The sequence below is a fragment of the Bos indicus x Bos taurus genome, chromosome 3 (genome assembly GCF_003369695.1).
Source record: "Bos indicus x Bos taurus breed Angus x Brahman F1 hybrid chromosome 3, Bos_hybrid_MaternalHap_v2.0, whole genome shotgun sequence".
NCBI classification, from domain to species: domain Eukaryota; kingdom Metazoa; phylum Chordata; class Mammalia; order Artiodactyla; family Bovidae; genus Bos; species Bos indicus x Bos taurus.
This window is the reverse complement of record NC_040078.1, coordinates 65,698,997-65,723,086: the sequence shown is the minus strand read 5'-3', so window position 1 is coordinate 65,723,086 and position 24,090 is coordinate 65,698,997.

Sequence of the window (24,090 nt, the reverse complement as noted above, 5' to 3'; positions counted from 1 at the left end):
ATCCTGAAGCATGAATAAAATATATGCTGGTTTAAGAACTTTTCATTGCTTTTAGTAACTCAGAACAGTAGGATATAAAATTTAAAACCAGAGTCTTATATGCAGTCAATATACAAAATGGTGTCTGATGTCCTAACATGATAATAACATAATGTCCATATGGAGGAAATGCTTTAGTAAATTGTAGCACAGCCACATAAAGTAATGAAACACAATAGTGAAAACAGTTGAACTGGTGTAATGTGTTTTGAAATGGTAAAAACTAAAAATATATAATAATGAACATAAAAAGCCATTGCAGATGATAATATTACTATCACATAATTAAAAAAATGAAAAGCAATATTATGTTTGCAGAAAAACTGTCGACTTACTAGAATTATAAAAATGTGAGGATAATAAAAAAAAGCTTAAATTACTGTTATCTCTGGGATATAGGAAAGAAAGAGAATTTAATGGTGAGTTACACATAGATGCTTCAAATGAATTCAGAATGTTTATTTCTTAATATGGCTAGATATATTGATCTTAATTTTAGCATTATCAATATTTTTATGTTTGCCTGAAATATTTCATAAAAAGTTTTACAAATATATACTGCCATAAAATACTAAGTAGCAACTCTAAATTACAATGTCTTCAAACGATTAAGCATTTACTAAGTGGACAAGTGCAAGAGGTCACTTTCAGTGAATTTATCTAGTTAATTTTTAGATCTTAGCTAGGCTCACTCAGCTATCTGGGGTTGAGCCTGATATGGTTTCAGTTTGGAAAATTGAGGGATCCTGACTCAGCTGTCCTCCATGTAGCTCTGATATTACTGGTCATGTATGTCATCAGGGTGATGGCAGACATTCAAGAGAAACCTGTAAGTCCTCTTGAATTTGGAGTTCATAATTCTACTGGTCAAATAGGTCATATGATGAGCTAAGAGTCAGAGATAAAGAACAGTGCAAATTATAAGTCAAACAGTGTGAATAGAGAGAGATGAAGAATTTGAGCAATTTTGCAAGAGCCTATCTGCTTGTAAGGGCAAAATCTTTCATTTCCTCCCTTATGCAAAATGAGTGTCCCTTGGACAGCAAGGAGTTCAAACCAGTCAATCCTAGAGGAAATCAATCCTGAATATTCATTGGAAGGACTGATGCTGAAGCTGAAGCTCCAGTACATTGGCCACCTGATGCAAAGAGTTGATTCATTGGAAAAGACCCTGTTGCTAGGAAAGATTGGAGGCAGGAGGAGAAGTGGACGACAGAGGATAAAATAGTTGGATGGCATCATCAACTCAATAGACATGAATTTGAACAAACTCCAGGAGATGGTGATAGACTCAGAAGCCTGGCGTGCTGCAGTCCACAGGGTCTAGAAGATTTGGACATGACTTAGCAATTGAACAACAACAAATTCAATTCTCATCTAATTACAGAGAAGTTCCTACCCTAAGATCTTATGATATACATGAATTTGAATGTGGCTACTTTTAATCTAAAGTCCTATGGACCAAAGAAAAATTTTCTGTCCCACTCACACCCAACACTCATTGGCAAAAATGCAGCAGGATAATAGTCAATACTACTGTTAGCAAAGACAAAGAACCCAAGGCTCTTTGGAAGTCATTCATTTAGAAATTGTGAAATTGCACTGGGCAGTTATAACCAGGTCCTCTATTATGGTAATGGAGAATGTTCTTAAGTCCAATTCTGATACCAAACAAGGGTTCCTCATTCTTTTATTCTCTACAGCTTTTAGCCCTTATCACTTGGATGTCTCCTTTTCCAGAGCATCTTTTTTGCCACATCTAAAGACAGCACTGGAATTTTTTTCCTGTAAAGATCATTGAAACCTTGTTTCCTGACCATATAAATTTGTGGTCCTAATGAACTATCTGAGGCCTGTTACACCATAGGGGTTGCAAAGAGTTTGAAGTGACTTAGCGACTAAACAATAACAATGGTCTATTTACATTTTGAAAATCTCAGTTGATTATTGATCAGCTTATTTATTCTTTTGCCAGTGCATCTCTTTTAAAAATGTTAAATGTATTTAAAATGTTTGATTTAGCAGGCTTTCAGCTTCAGAGCCACACTTGCTATTCTTGAGAGTTGCATCTCTTTATATATTTGGTTATAGTGCTTGGACTATAGTGGACTATAGTGTTCAGACTGCTATGGAATCAGGACATTCAGTTTGCAGAAACCCTTTTGTCCAGGTGAAGGGTACTATTAACTGCTTAATGCTTTCTGGGGTCGTAATAAAGGGACCAGCACCTGCACCCTTGATTTGTCTTTATCTATTATGACATATCTTAGTTTGAGAGCTAGAGATGAGAAAGAATTTTAACTTCCAACTTAGCAGGTTCTGAACCCTCTGTTCTTCTACTGCACTAGCCACTATTCTGGGCTCATCTCTTGAGTGTAGTACATTTTCACATATAGTAAATACAAAATAACTCTTGTTTTCAAAGTTTTTGCCTGGAAATTTCTGTGTTCAAGATAAAATATTTGTTAGTTACATTTATTTTGTAAGTTAAAGCAAGTAGTAGTTTTACAAAGTGTTTTGCAACTACATAGATGTTCACTTTGATTATTTTCCTTTGGCAGCTCCCTTGCAATTTTTCCAACCTCCTTTTACTCTCTCTTCACTGCACTTCCAGCCTTCTGCTAAAAACTTGTCCCTACATTGTGCCCTATAGTTTAGATTTTTATTACAATATCACCCAACTCTTAGGATAAATTTCTGTATCAGTTACTTCTTGCTACAATAATGCTCAATGAGTAACTATTCTGAAAGTAAGTGACTTAAAACAACACTATTTAGCTGTTGAGTGTATACTCATGATTTAGGCTTTGTTTGCTTGGGGTTCTTTAGATTTTTAGATCCACTCACACGTCTGCAGGTGTACTGACTATTGGCTAATCCAGGCTGGCTCTGGCTGGAATGACTTGGGCAACTCAGATATGGTCCATTTATCCCTTCTACATCAAGCTGGTCTGAGAACATGGTTATGACAATTACAGAAGTACAAGCATGCAAAGACTCATGAAACCCAGGTTCACAATTGACACACTCATTTCTAAATGTATTGAACAAGACCAAGAGTCAGAGTAGGGGGAATTATAATTATAAAGTAACTATGAAGTTACTTGACAAGGATAGAGATTTGGGAAAGGTAAGATTTGGGTCTGTTTTTTTAATCTATTTTACAACAAGTAATAGTATTTTCATTACAACTAATTTATAGATTTACCTTTGCAAGGCCTAATACATTACAGTGCTTATGTGAATTATCTCTGGAATGGGGAAATTTTCCCCAATTTAAATTTAAACAAAACCATTACATCATCCCTACACAATATTTTATCTTCCAAAGCAATATCTGTACTTCAGAACCAGAGTCATAACTGCATACACTTGTAACATTTTAATAGCTAGGATTATAAACATACATGTGCAGACTAGTTACCTCAAAACACAAAGAATTTCCTCATGAAAACTAATGATACGAATCTTAAATACAGCAATATTGTTTACTGGAGAATAAACCATCAGTTTCAAAACAAACTTCACATAGAAGTTACCCAAAAGCCCATATTAAAAGATTTTTTTTAATAGAAAACTACTCAATGTGTAGTAGAAATATGCAGTACATTTTAAAATTGTTGCAAAGTATTTGCTACTCCTCTCACTGAAAGATAGAGTATAATTTTCCTCATCTTAAATCTGGGTTGTGCTAACTAGATGGGCCAATTGAAAGAAGTAGAAACAAAAATCTGGGATTTTCAAGGCCAAGTCATTTGATCCTTCAACTTCCCCCCAGCCCCTTCTCAAGCTTATGTAACATTCTCTCCCTCTTTTCTTTTTAAGATTTCTTTTTTTCCATGTGGACCTTTAAAAAAGTCTTTATTGAATTTGTTACAGTATTGCTTCTGTTTTATATTTTGGTATTTGAGCTGTGAGGCATGTGGGATCTTAGCTTCTCAACCAGGTGGATGGAACCCATACCCTCTGTCTTAGAAGGCAAAGTCTTCATTACTGAACCTCCAGGGAAGTCCCTCTCTTTGAAGCCCTCTGACAGTATATAAGAAGTCCTTTTATCTTAAGACAATTGAGCTAAAGAGATCACTTGTAGGCACTCTAGGGGACAACACCAGAAGAGGTTAGGCTTCCAGATATTCCTGGGAAGGCTCTAGATACATAAGTCGTCATATTTGATCTTTTTTTTTTTTTTTTTTTACCAGCCTCTGCCAGATGAATATGACCGAATAACCTCAGGAAATATAAAAGGAAAGTTCTCCGAATCCTGATCTAATTTGTGACCCAGAAAAACCATGAAATATAATAAAACAAATATTGTTTTAATAAGCCAAATTGGAGTTATTTATTAGATAACCAGAACAAAAACTGGAAGCAAGAAGTGGGAACTTGCCTTTCAATTCAGTTCAGTTCAGTCACTCAGTCATGTCTGACTCTGCGAGAAACCTAAAACATGACCTTGGCTTTGAGCACAGGTGACAGGTACAAACTGGACAAAAATTTGAGAAAATTTTTTGCAAGTTATAAAGGCCTTGAAAAGACTATTAGTGAGAGATCAAAGGATCACAAGTAAAACATTTAGAGGTTACAGAAAAGGACCCTTTTTATATAATGGCAAAATTTTGGCAGCTCTGTTATCTGCAGTAATGGGGAAAATAAAAAGGTCACCATATGAACTCATTGATCTCACTGGAGAGATTTCCAGGAAGAATATAAAAAGTACCAACTGACTTCTTACATGTCTTTAAGATAAAATATGAAAAGAGAGGTAACCTAAAGATAAAATGTTTCGGTCTTCCAGCAGAATTTAGAGGAAACATAAAGGAGCCAAGACATGCTAGACGTGAAATTAAAACTGTCTCTCTTTCTCCATCTCTCCTAGTAAAATATTCTCAAGGTAAAATGTGTTCTCAAGGAAAAGACTACCTCTAAGGCAGTAAAACATGGGTTTTGGGTAAAGAAGCGAAAAGCAAAGGAGAAAAGGAAAGATATACCCATTTGAATGTAGAGTTCCAAAGAATAGCAAGGAGAGATAAGAAAGCCTTCCTCAGTGATCAATGCAAAGAAAAAAGGAAAACAATAGAATGGGAAAGACTAGAGATTTCTTCAAGAAAATTAGAAATACCAAGGGAACATTTCATGCAAAAATGGGTTCAATAAAGGACAAAAATGGTATGGACCTAACAGAAGCAGAAGATATTAAGAAGAGGTGGCAAGAATACACAAGAAGAAATATAAAAAAAAGATCTCCACAACCCAGATATTCACAATGGTGAGATCACTCACTTAGAGCCAGACATGCTAAAATATGAAGTCAAGTGGGCCTTAGGAAGCATCACTACAAACATAGCAAGTGAAGGTGATGAAATTCCAGTTGAGCTATTTCAAATCCTGAAAGATGATGCTGTGAAAGTGCTGCACTCAATATGCCAGCAAATTTGGAACACTCAGCAGTGGCCACAGGACAGGAAAAGGTCAGTTTTCATTCCAATCCCAAAGAAAGGCAATGCCAAAGAATGCTCATACTACCACACAATTGCATTCATCTCACATGCCAGCAAAGTAATGCTCAAAATTTTCCAAGCCAGGCTTCAACAATAAATGAACCGTGAACTTCCAGATGTTCAAGCTGGTTTTAGAAAAGGCAGAGGAACCAGAGATCAAATTACCAACATCCACTGAATCATCAGAAAAGCAAGATAGTTCCAGAAAAACATCTATTTCTGCTTTCTTGACTATGCCAAAGCCTTTGACTATGTGGATCACAATAAACTGTGGAAAATTCTGAAAGAGATGGGAACACCAGACCACCTGACCTGCCTCTTGAGAAACCTGTATACAAGTCAGGAAGCAACAGTTAGAACTGGACATGGAACAGACTGGTTCCAAATAGTAAAAGGAGTACATCAAGGCTGTATATTGTCACCCTGCTTATTTGACTTCTATGCAGAGTACATCATGAGAAATGCTGGACTGGAAGAAGCACAAGCTGGGATCAAGATTGGCGGGAGAAATATCAATAACCTCACATATGCAGATGACACCACCCTTATGGCAGAAAGTGAAGAGGAACTCAAAAGCCTCTTGATGAAAGTGAAAGAGGAGAGTGAAAATGTTGGCTTCAAGCTCAACATTCAGAAAACGAAGATCATGGCATCCAATCCCATCACTTCATGGGAAATAGATGGGCAGACAGTGGAAACAGTGGCAGACTTTATTTTTGGGGGGCTCCAAAATCACTGCAGATGGTGACTCCAGCCATCAAGTTAAAAGACGCTTAGTCGTTGGAAGGAAAGTTGTGAGCAACCTAGACAGCATATACCTGTGGCGGATTCATGTTGATGTATGGCAAAACCAATACAATATTGTAAAGTAATTAGCCTCCAATTAAAATAAATAAATTTATATCAAAAACAAAAAAAGCAGAGACATTACTTTGTCAACAAAGGTCCGTCAAGTCAAGATTATGGTTTTTCCAGTGGTCATGTGTGGATGTGAGAGTTGGACTATACAGAAACCTGAGCACTGAAGAATTGATGCTTTTGAACTGTGGTGTTGGAGAAGACTCTTGAGAGTCCCTTGGACTGCAAGGAGATCCAACCAGTCCATCCTAAAGGCAATCAGTACTGGGTGTTCATTGGAAGGACTGATGTTGAAGCTGAAGCTCCAATACTTTGGCCACCTGATGTGAAGAGCTGACTCATTGGAAAAGACCTTGATGCTGGGAAAGATAGTAGATGGGAGGAGAAGGGGACGACAGAGAATGAGATGGTTGAATGGCATCCCCAACTCAATGGACATGAGTTTGGGTAACTCCGAGAGCTGGTGATGGACAGGGAGGCCTGGCGTGCTCTTGTTCATGGGGTCGCAAAGAGTCGGACTCAACTGAGCGACTGAATTGAACTGATGGAAAGTTGTTTGTCTCAAGGCAATTTTTAAGTGTTTTCTATTTGAGTGAATTCCTACAAGGCTTACAGAAAACTCATAAACTTTTTAAGAAAACTGTACTACCAGCTTAGCCTAAAAGGGATAGGGAGAGTACACACAAGTAAATTGACTTTAGGACTCTAAACTTCTACAAACAGGAAGCAGAATAAAATTATATAATTTTGTATAATGTCAAATACTGACCATTTCTCATGATAGGAGAAAAGGTGAATTCATGGACAGGATTAAAAAAATCCAGAAAGCAGAACAAAGGAGTCATTTTTGAGGATCAAAGGAGATTCCTAATGCATACATTGTCAACATGTGCTCAGCTGTGTTTCAGAATTTCTATGGGCCGTAATGACCGTTATGTGTGTCTTGCTCTCCCCTACTCCCATGAAAGGGACAGTCTATTGTGGTTATCCTAAGACCATATCATCAATATTTGTTGGATGTGTGTGTGGTGGGCATCAGTTAACTTATCTCGTAGTTATCAAGTCTTCATATTGAATGAAACCCTATTAAGGGATGTACTAGGGGAACCAAAGCTATGAGGATCATTTACACTTAAAGCTCCATTAGGTGAAAAGCCTCTAAAAGTGAGCCTCAAACTGATACTATGATTGGATAAGACTTTGGGAAGGGCATGGGTGTGTTTTTGTTGGGAGAACTGTAAATGTTGATAAAGTGTGGTTGCCTGGAATTGTGGAAGATTAGATATGGCTACAAGTTTTTTGGCATTTCTCTTATGAATGTACCGTATATGTCTCTTGAATCTGGGTAGTTTCTGGGTAGTAAATTATGGTGGTAAATCATGACATTGTACCAGTATTCAGTTCTGAGTCTTTCATGACTAGAATCTTCTTCCTGTCTTTTGAAACACTCACTCTGGGAGATGTTAGAAGTCTACCTATTCTGCTGAGAAAACTCAACTAAGCCATTTGAAGAGGCTACCTGGGGGAATATGGATGAACATAATCCAGTTTTCTTCAAAGCTTCCCAGCCCAGGAACCAGATGGAATAAAAAAGTCTTTATGTAATTCTAGTTGCAGGTCCTGCCTGAAGGTAACAATGTGAGAGACACTCAATGACAATATAATGCTGGGTCTAGTAAATTCACAGAATTATAAGAACAAATGACAAATATATTTAAGCCATTATGTTTTGTGATAGTTTTATGCAGAAATATATGCAATTATATTTTCTAAGCTGGAGTTGATTTAGACGTAAAAATCTAAAATTAGAATCTGAGCCCATTGTTGTAATGAGATGACGATTTGGGGGGCTTCAAAATGGCAAAGGGTTTATTTTTCAAGTGAGAAAAATGTAAACAATTGATGAGCACACATCAGACTGTGATAGGCTAAAGATGTTTGCAATTTTTTGCTATTCCTCCCACTTAGAGAGGGTGTCTAATTCCTAAATAAAAAGTGACAAAAGTGAGAATCTGTGATTTCCTGTGTCTGGGGAGGCCTTACAAATAGCTGTGAAAAGAAGAGAAGCGAAAAGCAAAGGAGAAAAGGAAAGATATAAGCACCTGAATGCAGAGTTCCAAAGAATAGCAAGGAGAGATAAGAAAGCCTTCCTCAGCGATCAATGCAAAGATAGAGGAAAACAACAGAATGGGAAAAACTAGAGATCTCTTCAAGAAAATTAGAGATACCAAGGGAACATTTCATGCAAAGATGGGCTTGATAAAGGACAGAAATGGTATGGACCTAACAGAAGCAGAAGATATCAAGAAGAGGTGGCAAGAATACACAGATGAACTGTCCAAAAAAGATCTTCATGACCCAGATAATCACGATGGTGTGATCACTGACCTAGAGCTAGACATCCTGGAATGTGAAGTCAAGTGGGCCTTGAAAAGCAGCACTACGAACAAAGCTAGTGGAGGTGAAGAAAGGTGATGCTGTGAAAGTGTTGCACTCAATATGCCAGCAAACTTGGAAAACTCAGCAGTGGCCACAGGACTGGAAAAGGTCAGTTTTCATTCCAATCCCAAAGAAAGGCAATGCCAAAGAGCTCAAACTACCGCACAGTTGTACTCATCTCACACGCTAGTAAAGTAATGCTCAAAATTCTCCAGGCCAGCTTCAGCAATACGTGAACGGTGAACTTCCAGATGTTCAAGCTGGTTTTAGAAAAGGCAGAGGAACCAGAGATCAAATTGCCAACATCTGCTGGATCATCAAAAAAGCAAGAGTTCCAGGAAAACATCTATTTCTGCTTTCTTGACTATGCCAAAGCCTTTGACTGTGTGGATCACAATAACTGTGGAAAATTCTGAAAGAGATGGGAATACCAGACCACCTGACCTGCCTCTTGAGAAATCTGTATGCAGGTCAGGAAGCAACAGTTAGAACTGGACATGGAACAACAGACTGGTTCCAAATAGGAAAAGGAGTATGTCAAGGCTATATATTGTCACCCTGCTTATTTGACTTCTATGCAGAGTACATCATGAGAAATGCTGAGCTGGAAGAAGCACAAGCTGGGATCAAGATTGGCGGGAGAAATATCAATAACCTCAGATATGCAGATGACACCACCCTTATGGCAGAAAGTGAAGAGGAACTCAAAAGCCTCTTGATGAAAGTGAAAGAGGAGAGTGAAAATGTTGGCTTCAAGCTCAACATTCAGAAAACGAAGATCATGGCATCCAATCCCATCACTTCATGGGAAATAGATGGGCAGACAGTGGAAACAGTGGCAGACTTTATTTTTTTGGGCTCCAAAATCACTGCAGATGGTGACTCCAGCCATCAAGTTAAAAGACGCTTACTCCTTGGAAGAAAAGTTATGTCCAACCTAGATAGCATTTTTTAATTTTTAATTTTATTTAATTTTTAAACTTTACATAATTGTATTAGTTTTGCCAAATATCAAAATGAATCCACCACAGGTATACATGTGTTCCCCATCCTGAACCCTCCTCCCTCCTCCCTCCCCATACCATCCCTCTGGGTCGTCCCAGTGCACTAGCCCCAAGCATCCAGTATCGTGCATCGAACCTGGACTGGAATCTCGTTTCATACATGATATTTTACATGTTTCAATGCCATTCTCTCAAATCTTCCCACCCTCTCCCTCTCCCACAGAGTCCATAAGACTGTTCTATACAACACTCTCTTTTGCTGTCTCGTACACAGGGTTATTGTTACCATCTTTCTAAATTCCATATATATGCGTTAGTATACTGTATTGGTGTTTTTCCTTCTGGCTTACTTCACTCTGTATAATAGGCTCCAGTTTCATCCACCTCATTAGAACTGATTCAAATGTATTCTTTTTAATGGCTGAGTAATACTCCATTGTGTATATGTACCACAGCTTTACTATCCATTCATCTGCTGATGGGCATCTAGGTTGCTTCCATGTCCTGGCTATTATAAACAGTGCTGCGATGAACATTGGGGTACACGTGTCTCTTTCCCTTCTGGTTTCCTCAGTGTGTATGCTAGATAGCATATTGAAAAGCAGAGACATTACTTTGCCAACAAAGGTCCGTCTAGTCAAGGCTATGGTTTTTCCAGTGGTCATGTATGGATGTGAGAGTTGGACAGTGAAGAAAGCTGAGCACTGAAGAATTGATGCTTTTGAACTGTGGTGTTGGAGAAGACTCTTGAGAGTCCCTTGGACTGCAAGGAGATCCAACCAGTCCATTCTGAAGGAGATCAGCCCTGTATTTCTTTGGAAGGAATGATGCTAAAGCTGAAACTCCAGTACTTTGGCCACCTCATGTGAAGAGTTGACTCATTGGAAAAGACTCTGATGCTGGGAGGGATTGGGGGCAGGAGGAGGAGGGGACAACAGAGGATGAGATGGCTGGATGACATCACTGACTCGATGGACGTGAGTCTGAGTGAACTCCGGGAGTTGGTGATGGACAGGGAGGCCTGGTGTGCTGCGATTCATGGGGTCACAAAGAGTCGGACACGACTGAGGGACTGAACTGAACTGAACTTTGATTTCCAAGGCTATGTTGTAAAGACTAGATTCCACCCATTTTTCATGAAGCAGTTTCTTTGGGGCCAAAAACCATCTAGGAAATGTGAGTACTCTGAGAATGTTCAGGTGAGGACATGTGTAGGTAGTTTCGTGGAAAGTCCTAGCTAAACCCAACATCCTCATTATTGCTACAAAGGCTCCAGACTTATGAGTGAAACTATCTTGGAAACTCAAGATTGGTCTATCTGTCAAGTGAATAACATCAGGTAACCATTCAACAGGGTTTTCCAGGTGATGCAATAGTAAAGAATCTGCCTGCTAGTGCAGGAGATGCAGGAAACATGGGTTCGATCTGTGAGCTGGGAAGATTCCTGGAAGAGGAAATAGCAACCCATTCCAGTATTCTTGCCTGGAATATCCCATGGGCAAAGGAGCCTAGTGGCCTATACCCGATGGGGTGCAAAGAGTCACATGACTGATCACAAATGCCTGCCTGACTCAAACCTCATTCAACATTTCATGGAGTAGAAGAGTCAGATAACAGAGCCTTGATCAAACAACTGAACCATCAAAAATACAATAAAATTGGTTATTTTTGTAAGCTTCTAAATTTGGGACTGATTTTTATATAAGCAATAAATGACTACTACAGAATGCAAATTATGTAAAAATATGGGTCAAATTGAACCAGCATATGTGTTTGAAGATGAAAGAAAAGAAAATAAATTCCAGGAAATTATAAAATTCTTCAACAGATCCTTGTGGATTATCTCCATGTTTTGGAAAGAATAAAAGAACACAGAATCATATCCTAGAGAGTAAAGTGCCTTCCATTTTGAAAAAAATAAAAAAGATATTGCATTGTATTTCACAGCCATTTTGGCCTGAAGGTCTCAATTCTACAAGCTTTCTTCAACATAACTCAGCTAAACTTAATTCCCTAGGCATATGTTCTCCAAAGGGCCACTGAGTTATAAAAATTAGCACTTTTGTAACTCAAATTCACCCTCATTATGTTAAATCTTCATGTCCAGAATAACCAAGAGCAAAAATGCCTACCAAAAATCATTCAGAATTAAACTGTTTATACCTCTCCAAAATTAAAAATCATCCTTTAAGTCATTTGAACTCAGGATTTTTCATTTCTAACACCTTTACAAGTGTTAACCTTTACAAGTTATAAAATCCCATGCAAATTAAGAAATTTACCTGCTTTCAGGATGACATCATTTGCAAAGTCCTTGGGAGGAGTAATTTGCTTCCATGTTTGTCCTCCTGTGGATTTACCAATGTTTCAAATCTCTGCCATTATAGCACTTATTACATGTTGCTGTTATTTTTCAGTCATTAAGTCATGTTCCACTCTTTGCAGCCCCATGAACTGCAGCATGCCAGGCTTCCCTGCCCTTTATTATCTCTTGGAGTTTGCTCAAACTCATATTCTTTGAGTCAGTGATGCCATCCAACCATCTCATTCTCTGTCTCCTTCTCCTCCTGCCCTCAGTATTTTCCAGCATCAGGGTCTTTTCCAATGAGTTGGCTCTTTGCATCAGATGGCAAAGTATTAGAGCTTCATCTTCAGCATCAGTCCTTCCAATGAATATTCGGGGTTGATTTCCTATTGGGTTCTGCGCCCTTCTTAAAATGTTTGTTTTTGGAGTTCATGTGCCAATGCTTGCAATAAAAGGGGAGATAATTACATAATCTGTGAACACATTTTTCTCTTCCCAATATTACTTTTAGGGCTCTGCAACAACTTTGAGGGGTAGGATGGTGAAGGAGGTGCGAGGCAGTTTCAAGAGGGAGGGGGCATATATATAGCTATGGTTGATTCATGTTGATATTTGGCAGAAACCAATACAATTCTGTAAAGCAATATCCTTCAATTAAAAAACTAATAAATTTTTAAAAATTAGGAGAGCATCTTATTCATTTTTATATAGCCTAGAATGCAAAGATTTGGGCACATATAATAGAAAGCAAGAAAAATAACTTAAAGCAATAATTGCTTCATAGGCATTTTGAAGAAGCAGAAGCAGAGAAAAGTGAGAAAAATAAGACACAAAGACTGTTTCCTGAGTTACCTGAGATGGAGGGAAGGAGAATAAGAGGGTATAGATGAGACAAGAGGATGCTCCTTTGAGTTCCTGTATAAGCTGGTTGCTGGCTACCTGAGCACATTCCAGGGATCATAGTAAGTTTTGTTTGCAAATAAGTCGTATAGGCTTTTGTCTTCTATCTTAAATAACTAAGCAAGGTCACAGTAGAGAAATGTATGCTTCCTGAATGACTATTTTAAGTAGACTAACTTCTTTTAGCATTTCAGTTACCAAAAGCCCCTTCTTTAAAGGAAAATTCATAAAACTAAAGCTAAAAGCAACTTGTATATTCTATTCTGTATTCTATCCTGAAAAGAAGCAATGAGGGGCTGTCTTTCTGTCAGGCAGAATGTGGATATATCAACTAGATAACTACTCTATGATATTCCTGTTGAAGCCCTTAATGCTGATTTGGGATGATGCTTTTCTATTCTCTATTGTATCTATTCTCAGAGAATACATTGTACAAAAATAAATACATAATAAATTTGAGACATTAAATATTCAAAGAAGAATCAAGACAATGCTTAATATAATTTCAGGAGTCAGGACTGGATTATAAGGAACAACTTTTGAAATATGTATGAAGTTATACTAGGGTCTCTGCCATCAGATTGCTGCTGTGCAGCTGAAATTCTGCTGAGTTTAGTTAAATAGTTTGTGTTAATTATTATTTCTTTTTAATACTTTCTCAACTTCAGTCCTAGATAAGAACAATGTGATATTGTACAATTCTACATTTTCTTTTGTTTGAAAACTAAAAGCATGTGATTCAGGCACTATATCTTCAAAGTCCACAACACATGACATTTCATGCTAAAAAGGCTAACAGTGACTGTGAATTCAAAGGTAGTTCTGCTCTGCATTCAATATTAGATGTGCCTTTGAATGGAAAGCCAGTATAACCCCTTAACTACAGTGTCCTGGGGAAGCTAACTGAATAATCAGTATACATCTAATATGTAACCCAGTAAGATCACGCTCACAGATATTTAAGTGAACTCTAGAGAAATGGCTGGCCCTTTGAAGCAATCTGCTTGCAATATCAAAAAGAGCCATTTGGGAAACCCTCTGAAAAACAGAAATTTCAAAAACCACTCTCTGGACATTGTTGGCTGCCATTTGGTGTTCCTACGTTTTAATCAGGGACAAATTTGTTCTCATCTTTATCTTCATTCAAGTAAATAACTTTTCATGAAGTCAGCATAGAAGTATTTTATCGACTGAATATATTTCATTGTGGTAGTAATGTGTTCAGTTTCTGTTATGAAAAAAAGAATGAATTCCATAGAGAGCAAATTTGGAATTTGGTGGTTTAACATGCTAGTTTCTTTTGGTGATGGAAGCATTTGAGAAAGTTTTGCTTAATAATAGATTTTGACATTTAAATGTTATTGCTTAGCAGATTAGGTTTTTTTCTACAGAAACTAGATAATTTTATCATCCTTTATTCTTTTAGATCTCTTTTAGATAAACCCTAATTTTGAAATTGTATGTTAAAATATCATATTAATAGGTATCATATTAATTACTTCATAAGGTAATGAAGTATCTTGAATTTTGTATGCATGAATATGTATTTCAATAAAAATATTCTTGGGAAAGAGGAGGTTATTAATGCATATTATAGAAAGAAAACTTGTTCTTACTTGGTTTCTGAAGTACTTGGAAGGAAACATAACTTTGATATCTTAAAGAGTGCAGTATGGTTTTAAAATAACTGATTATTTTACAAGTTTACTGAATCAAATTGAACAAGGGACATTGCTCCTTTATTTTGTAGGTGTCTAGATTGGAGGAGGAAATGGCAGCATACTCCAGTATTCTTGCCTGGAGAATCCCAGGGACAGAGGAGCCTAGTGGGCTGCCATCTATGGGGTTGCACAGAGTAGGACACGACTGAAGTGACTTAGCAGCAGACTCCAAGATATAGCTTTTGAATTTATTCATCAGATATTTCCTTTCCAATTATTTGCCACTTTTAATATATTAAAAGATGCCATCCTGAGAATTTACCTTGATTCAGGCAAATCCAGTATAAACCTCTGGACAATTTTGTTAGTAAGAGATTCATAATTTCCTTTAATAAAAAGCATTAGTGTATGATTTGATTAGACAAATTCAATTTGTGTATAACTTTCCAGGACACATCTATTGCATAAATATTAAACTTTATTTTACAAATGACTATAGTCCCAATCCTTGATAATAGTTTATTATGTGATTTGTGTTTTTGTTTGGATTTCAATTATAAAATCTAAGTATTTCAGAAATATAATCTGTTTTGATTTTGCTAGTATTTTGCTCTTTAATGGGCAGTTAGGTATTTGGTTCTACTTATTTATTTTTTATGACCTACCACTATCTGGCAAACATGACTAGTCTATGAAAACAAGTAATATAAAATGTAAATTATTTCATTTCACAAGAGATAAGGTGAAATTCTGGTAATTTATAATCATGACCCAAACACTAGGACAGCAGGAGGAGACATTTTCTCTGAATTCAAAGACTAGAATGTGAACAGGAAGTAGAAATGCTTTAATTTAATTATGAAATTATACATCCTGTTTGTTCTTAAGACAACCATATGGGTGCACAGTAGTTCTCAACTATTTATCAAATAATTGAATAGTTTATAGATTTCAAACCTATCCCAATTAATGTCCTGGTGTTTTATATTTTAATAACCTCAAATAATGGAGAAGGCAATGGCAACCCACTCAAGTACTCTTGCCTGGAAAATCCCATGGATGGAGGAGCCTGGTAGGCTGCAGTCCACTGGGTTGCTAAGAGTCGGACATGACTGAGCGACTTCACTTTCACTTTTCACTTTCATGCATTGGAGAAGGAAAGGGCAACCCACTCCAGTGGGTTCTTGCCTGGAGAATCCCAGGGATGGGGGAGCCTGGTGGGCTGCTGTCTATGGGGACATACAGAGTCAGACATGATTGAAGCGACTTAGCAGCAGCAGCAGTAGCCTCAAATAAGAGCTATTGTTTGTTGTAAATCTGAGTTAGAAGCAGATGCCAAGAAGGAGTTAGAAGTGAAAGAGATGGGGGGTGGTGGGAGAGAGGCTTAAGAGGGAGGGGGTATATGTATACTTATAACTGATTCACGTTGTTGTACAGCAGAAACCAACACAATATTGTAAAGCAATTATCCTTCAGTTAATTTTTTTTAAGTGAAAGAAATATGGGGGAAGGGGGGCAAGAGAGGGTGACTGTGAAGGACATAGGGGAGATGAAATAGGAATAGGCAGACAGAGTCTTCAAACTGTAATGTGGGCCTGAGAGCCATGAAGAAGTGAGGGAGGAAATAAGGACTGGATAGGAGGAGCCCCAAACTACAATGAGCTCTGAGAAAATCTTAACCAGCCTACTGGGGAGGTCCAGAGCAAGTATTTCTCATTAGAGTTTAGTGGCATTTGGCAGGAATGCCTTAACTCTAATAAGACACTGTCATCAATCAGTTTATGGGAGTGGCTGAGAAAGAAGATTCCTCAAGCTGGGCATAGTGGTAGATCCCAAAGATGTGGCAAGTGATTGCTGTCTGTTGACTATATTTGTCATAACTGCTTTCTCTTTGAAGGGAGATTGAGTAATAACACCATGAATGCCAACATTTGTGTCCTGCAAAATATTTAATTACTCAATAGTGGAATCCTGATCCCTTGAATTTCATCAGTTTATGTCCATTATGCTTTTGATGTCTTGAAGAATACATATAACTGTTATAGTCTCTATTTATTCCCTTTAATGACAAACTTAACATTCAAGCAGTTCAGTTCAGTCACTCAGTTGTGTCCGACTCTTTGCGACCCCGTGAATCACAGCACGCCAGGCCTCCCTGTCCATCACCAACTCCTGGAGTTCACTCAGACTCACGTCCATCTAGTCAGTGATGCCATCAAGCCATCTCATCCTCTGTCATCCCCTTCTCCTCCTGCCCCCAATCCCTCCCAGCATCAGAGTCTTTTCCAATGAGTCAACTCTTCGCATGAGGTGACCAAAGTACTGGAGTTTTAGCTTCAGCATCATTCCTTCCAAAGAAATCCCAGGGCTGATCTCCTTCAGAATGGACTGGTTGGATCTCCTTGTAGTCCAAGGGACTCTCAAGAGTCTTCTCCAACACCACAGTTCAAAAGCATCAATTCTTCGGCACTCAGCCTTCTTCACAGTCCAACTCTCACATCCATACATGACCACAGGAAAAACCACAGCCTTGACTAGACGAACCTTTGTTGGCAAAGTAATGTCTCTGCTTTTGAATATGCTATCTAGGTTGGACATAACTTTCCTTCTAAGGAGTAAGTGTCTTTTAATTTCATGGCTGCAGTCACCATCTGCAGAGATTTTGGAGCCCCCAAAAATAAAGTCTGACACTGTTTCCCCATCTATTTGCCATGAAGTGATGGGGCAGATGCCATGATCTTCGTTTTCTGAATGTTGAACTTTAAGCCAACTTTTTCACTCTCCACTTTCACTTTCCTCAAGAGGCTTTTTAGTTCCTCTTCACTTTCTGCCATAAGGGTGGTGTCATCTGCATATCTGAGGTTATTGGTACACACACTCTTAATTCTGAAACTCTTAGAATATACCAGTTTAACAAGCAGTTAAGAAGTGAGACCAACCAGCAAAAATAAGAGATAGAGGGGGAGAAAGAAGGCTTAAGAGTTGGAGGTGAAAATAAAAGCTTTATTTTTATGAAACTGATAGGAAAGCAAATAATGATGAAAGTTCTTTAAAAACATACAAAAACACAACAGATGAATGGATAAAATGGATGGTGCATATGTGTATATACATATAAAACACACATATATAAAATGAAATATGTTGTTGTTTAGTCACTCGGTCCTGTTCTACCTTTTGGCAATCCTGTGGACTGTAGTCCCCCAGGCTTCTCTGTCTATGGGATTTCCCAGGGAAGAATACTGGAGTGAGTTGCTACTTCCTTCTGCAGAGGATCTTTCCAGCCCAGGGATTGAACCTGGGTCTCCTGCATTGTAGGAAGATTCTTTATCATTGAGTCACCAGGAAAGCTCAGTGGAATGTGTTCAGTTCATTTCAGCCACTCAGTCGTGTCTAACTTTTTGTGATGCTATGGACTCCAGCAAGCCAGGCTTCCCTGTCCATCAACAACTTCTGGAGCCTACTGAAACTTATGTCCATCATTCCGGTGATGCCATACAACCAACCATCTCATCCTGTGTTATCCCCTTCTCCTCCTGCCTTTAATTTTGCCCAGCATCAGGGTCTTTTCAAATGAGTCAGTTCTTTGCATCAGGTGGCCAAAGTATTGGAGTTTCAGCTTCAGCATCAGTCCTTCCAATGAACATTCAGGCCTGTTTCCTTTAGGATGGACTGGTTGGATCTCCTTGCAGTCCAAGTGACTCTCAAGAGTCTTCTCCAACACCACAGTTCAAAAGCATCAATTCTTCGGCACTGAGCTTTCTTTATAGTCCAACTCTCACATCCATACATGACTACTGGAAAAACCATAGCTTTGACTAGATGGACATTTGTTGGCAAAGTAATGTCTCTGCTTTTTAATGTGCTGTCTAGGTTGGTCATAGCTTTCTTCCAAGCAGCAAGCATATTTTGATTTCATGGGTTTAGTTACCATCTGCAGTGATTTTGGAGCCCCCCCAAAATAAAATTTCTCACTGTTTCCACTGTTTCCCCATCTATTTGCCATGAAGTGATGGGACCAGATGCCATGATCTTAGTTTTCTGAATGTTGAGTTTTAAGCCAACTTTTCCACTCTTCTCTTTCACTTTCATCAAGAGACTCTTTGCTGCTAAGCTGCTAAGCACTTCAGTCGTGTCTGACTCTGTGCAACCCCATAGATGGCAGCCCACCAGGCTCTGCTGTCCCTGGGATTTTCCAGGCAAGAACACTGGAGTAGGTTGCCATTTCCTTCTCCAATGCATGAAAGTGAAAAGTGAAAGTGAAGTCGCTCAGTTGTATCCGACTCTTAGCGGCCCCAAGGACTGCAGCCTACCAGGCTCCTCCATCAATAGGATTTTCCAGGCAAGAACACTGGAGTAGGTTGCCATTTCCTTCTCCAATGCAGGAAAGTGAAAAGTGAAAGTGAAGTCGCTCAGTTGTATCCGACTCTTAGCGGCCCCAAGGACTGCAGCCTACCAGGCTCCTCCATCCATAGGATTTTCCAGGCAAGAGTACTGGAGTTGGGTGCCATTTCCTTCTCCAAAGAGGCTCTTTAGTTCTTCACTTTCTGCCATCACCTAGATTATTTAACATATGCAGAGTACATCATGCAAAATGCCAGGCTGGATGAAGCACGAGCTGGGATCAAGATTGCCAGGAGAAATAGAATATTACTCAGATATTTAAAAAAGGAAATATTGTCATTTGCAGCAACACAGATGAACCTAGATATTATCATTCTAATTGAAGAAAGTCAGATAGAGAGTTATCATATGGTATCAAGTAAATATGTGACACATATGAACTTATTTTCAAAATGGAAACAGATTCATAGACACAGAAAATAAATTTATGGTTACCAAACGGTAAAGGTGTGGAGAAATAAATTAAGAGTTTGCAATTAGCAGATACAAGCTACTATATATAAAACAGATGACAAAATCCTACTTATATCACAGGGAACTATATTCAGTACATTATAAATAAACCATAATGAAAAAGGGTATGAAAAATAATAGGTATATATATAATAGAATCACATTGCTGTACACAAAAAGCTAATACAACGTCGTGAATCAACTGGGTGTAAAGTCTGTTAGTCACTTCAGTCGTGTCTGACTCTTTGTGACTCTATGGATTGTAGCCCTCCCACCCCAGGCTCCTCTGTCCTTGGGATTCTCCAGGTAAAAATACTGGAGTGGGTAGCTATCCCTTTCTCCAGGGGATCTTTCTGATCCATGGATCAAACCAGAATCTGCAGGCAGAACCCAGATCTGCAGGCAGATTCTTTACCATCTGAGGAATCAGGGAAGCCCAGATCAACTATATTTCAGTTCAAACACACACACACACACACACACACACACACACAAAAGACAGGGTAAAGGACAGGGACATGGTGCGTGTTAGAGAGTGGTGTTTTGAAATGTTTTAAAATAAAGGGATATGAGTGAAGCAAATGAGTAAGCTCTGGAGTTTTGTATGGAAGGAGTCATTATAGCATAGGCAGTAGGAAATCAAAGTCCTGGACTAAGCACGTGTTTGGCATGCCCAGAGAAGCAAAAATGTTTCTGTAACTGTGAAGGAAAGAGCAGGGGGGAGGTTGGGAAGAGATGAGCTAAATGGGGCAGCTATTGTCGGAAAAAGTAGAGAGTAACATCGTGAGCTTTGTTCTCAGTCAAAGGGCACACAATACTTTTAAAGCAGATGGGTAAAGCATGCTCACTTATGTTTTAAAGGGTCATTCTCGCTGTTGGGTAGTAAACAGACCTTGCTCAGTCACTTCAGTCATGTTTAACTCTTTGTGAATCTATGGACTGTAGCCCTCCAGGCTGCTCTGTCCATGGGAGTCTCCAGGCAAGATACCGGACTGGGTTGCCATGCCCTCCTCCAGGGGATCTTCCCAACTCAGGGAACGAACCCTTGTCTCCTGCATCTCTTGTACTGTAGGCTGATTCTTTACCACTGAGTCACCAGGGAAGCCCCAGATGGACCTGAGGTGAAATAGTACGGATAGAGCATTATAAGCATCAGAGAGGGATCACTACATGAGAATACAATGTTCTCTTAGCCAAGAAGACATAGAAATTCTAAAAATATGTGCAGTAAATAAAATGATCTCAGAGTGTGTGAAGAAAAACTGCAAGGAGAAATTAGAAAAATCACCATAGTCAGAGGGAATTTCAACATTATATATATATATATAAAATATATATATATGTATTTGCCACTTGGCATGTGGGATCTTAGTTCCCCTTCCAGGGATTGAACCCAGGTCCCCTTCATTGGAAGTACAGAATCCTAACTACTGGACTGCCAAGGAAGTCAAGCACAAAATAACTTCAAACACAAAAAACAGACTCCCAAAATAAGTATAATAACATTTATTTGATAGAGAAAAAAGAAATCTGCATCCAGCAACTAGAAAATTTTTCTGAGACTTACATGGAATATTTACAAATACTGATCATGTAATAAGGCCCAAAAGCAAAATTAAAAAACCTTTGAAGTAGGATAGGTATGGAATAGGTATTAGCACATCATATTTCCTGATCACATAATAATTAGGTTAGTAGTACATAGCAAGAGATATATGAAAATGTCCTGAATAATCAGAAATTAAACAATCATACACTAATAAATAAATCATAATTGAAAAAGATATTCTACAAGGTTTCAAAAGTACCCAGAAATAAATAATAGAGAATACACTACATACCAAAATTCAAATCTTAGGGTATAAAAGTTTTTAATAGTCAAAACAAAAATATCTAACTGTGAAAGAAATGGTACATTTAACTACTTTTAAATTATTATTTTTTGTTAAAATGCTTAAGAGAGTTAAAACTGGAAAATACAATGCTTACAAATAACAAAAGATTAATATAAGCACATATAAAAATCTGTTATGATTTGATTTTAAAAGCTGATGGACTAATTTAAAATGAGTGAAAAAGACATGAACCAGCATGTTATATAAAATGTATATGGCTAAAAAGTATGAAAAAATATTCAACTTTATTAGTGATTATGAAAACTGTATTAGGATTATAATGAGATGTTAGTTTATTCCATTGGAAAACTTTCTAAAAATCTGACAATACTAAATGATGGAGATGTTGTCCATAGACTCACGTGTTACTCGTGGGAATATAAATCAAAACTATTTTTTGAAAAACAGGCAGTGTATTGTAAGATTGTATTTTCTTGTACCCTACACTTGTAGGTTTATTTTGGGTTAAATTCCCTGGAAGAGAGACAGGGATTCATGAGTAATGGTTTGTAAAGGCAAAGTAGGCAACAGAAACTTAAAAGGGAGTTAGGAAGCAGGTTAGGAAAAGCAATGGAGCTAAGCAAGGATGTGATTTCATGTGATCCCTTTGCAGAATTATCCTTGTCTTGAGGCAAGAAAACTGAGCACTGAAGAATTTGATGCTTTTGAACTGTGGTGTTGCGGAAGACTCTTGAGAGTTCCTTGAACTGTGAAGAGATACAACTAGTCCATCCTAAAGGAAATCGGCCCTGAATATTCGATGGAAGGATTGATGCTGAAGCTCCAGTACATTAGCCTCCTAATGTGAAGAGCCAACTCATTGGAAAAGACCCTGACGCTGGGAAAGATTGAAGGCAAGAGGAGAAGGGGATGGCAGAGTATGAGATGGTTGGATATCATCATCAACTTGATGGACATGAGCTTGACCAAGCTCTGGGAGTTGGTGAAGGACAGGGAAGCCTGGCCTGCTGTAGTCCATGGGTTGCAAAGAGTCTGACATGACTGAGCAACTGAACTGAACTGAGGAAAGGGAGCAAGGCTTCTGACCACTTTCATTGACCCCTATCTGCCTTCCTCCCAGCTGTGGGAGGGGTAGGAGGGAAGGGGCATGGTGCAGGTAACTCAGGTGAGGCTGCACCTATTTCTCAGGAACAATCCTCCAAGGAATGTTACAGGTCCAAATTTTTAGCAACAGGACCAGTGGCATCCAGTAAAAAGAATCCCCAAGAATCTGGGTAAGAAACTGACAACATCTTTTAGAACCTGAGAGAAACTTTCCACATGTTCAAGATTGGGCACAGAGGCACTGTTCACAGTGGCCAAAACCTAGAAGCAACCTTTGAGTTTATTGACATGTCAGTGAATCTATCAGCTGTGGGATATTCACATAATGAAATATTATGCAATAGTCAGAATTAAGTAACTTCAGGAACATGCCACAATCAAGATGAATCCCAACAATATAAAGTAAAAAACAAGTTTGCATACACCAGGGAAGCCTTTTTTATGAAGTTAATAAACAATTAAAATGCATAGGGATACATATAGATGAGTTTAAAAGTATATAAAACTATAGAAAGAAAATGATGAAACACAAATTTTAATTGTTTTTACTTTGGGTTAGGAGTGGCAGGGAATGGAGAGGATAGTGAGTAATGTATATAAATTATCCATTCAGCACCATTCAGTTCTTATACTGAACGGTAAGTTCATGAATGCTTACTACTTTATTAATGTCTCTATGTGAATAAATAAGTGTGTAATGAGTCAATAAGTAGGATGAATAAAATTATATGCACCTATAATGTAATATTAGAAAAATAAGATTTTCAAAATATAAGATAGAGTTTCTGTTCAAGAAATTAGTTAGGAATAGTTGGAATAGTCTTAAGGTTTTGGTTCGGAGAAGGCAATGGCACCCCACTCCAGTACTCTTGCCTGGAAAATCCCATGGATGGAGGAGCCTGGTGGGCTGCAGTCCATGGGATCGCTAAGAGTCGGACATGACTGAGAGACTTCACTTTCACTTTTCACTTTCCTGCATTGGAGAAGGAAATGGCAACCCACTCCAGTGTTCTTGCCTGGAGAATCCCAGGGACGGGGGAGCCTGGTGGGCTGCCATCTATAGGGTTGCACAGAGTCGGACACGACTGAAGCAACTTAACAGCAGCTCAGGTTTTGGTTAAACCACTGGAATAACATTATTGACCTTTAGTTAGGCAGGGTTATTAAAAGGAAAGAAATTATGGAAGAAGGGAGACGGTGGCATCAAGATATTGGTTTGGGACAGGTTAAGTCTGAAATGCCAATCAATAACCAAGTAAACACAACAGTAGTCAGATTTTTAGATTGTAATTAAAAGGTTAGTTCTTGATGAATGATGCTACTATCTATTTAAAGCCATTAGAATGGGATAAGATCTGTCTTATTCAGTGAATGTAGATGAAGTGATGAGATCTGAGAACTGTTGCTTGAGGTGTTTCACTCATTAGAGGTCAAGAAAAAGAAGATCAAGCAAAAGTTTATGAGGACTAGTACAGTGAGGTGGGAAGAGATTTTAGACAGAACAATCTTCCAGGAACCAGATGAAGAAAGTGTTTCAAGAAAAAGCAGACAATTCATTGTGTCAAATGC